The 414-nt window shown below is 50.5% G+C and overlaps 1 non-coding gene across 1 annotated transcript; it reads left to right on the plus strand.

The window, feature by feature from the left end:
- Window positions 1–339: 339 nt before the first annotated feature.
- Trnar-gcg (transfer RNA arginine (anticodon GCG)) lies at window positions 340–414 on the plus strand. Its single transcript has one exon. It is a non-coding gene; the product is annotated as a tRNA-Arg (tRNA).

Here is a 414-nt window from a genome sequence, read left to right on the forward strand (position 1 = left end):
AAATACGGGCTCGTTGGTAGGAAAGAGAAAAAAATAACCCCGCAGTTCCGCAATGAATTTCAGCAAGTAATATACTAGAATGAGATTTTCACTCTACAGCGAAGTGTGCGCTGATATGCAACTTCCTGACAGATTAAAACTGTGTGCCAGGCCGAGACTCGAACTCGGGACCTTTGCTTTCCGCGGGCAATTGCGGGCAAGTGCTAAGCCATGGCTCCGCAATATCCTTTCTTTCAGGAGTGCTAGTTCTGCAAGGTCCGCAGGAGAGCTTCTGTTAAGTTTGGAAGATAGGAGACGCGATACTGGCAGAAGTAAAGCTGTGAGGACGGGCGTGAGTCGTGCTTGGGTAGCTCAGTTGGTAGAGCACTTGCCCGCGAAAAGCAAAGGTCCCGAGTTCGAGTCTCGGCCTGGCAC

Source organism: Schistocerca cancellata, chromosome 8 (genome assembly GCF_023864275.1).
Source record: "Schistocerca cancellata isolate TAMUIC-IGC-003103 chromosome 8, iqSchCanc2.1, whole genome shotgun sequence".
NCBI lineage: Eukaryota > Metazoa > Arthropoda > Insecta > Orthoptera > Acrididae > Schistocerca > Schistocerca cancellata.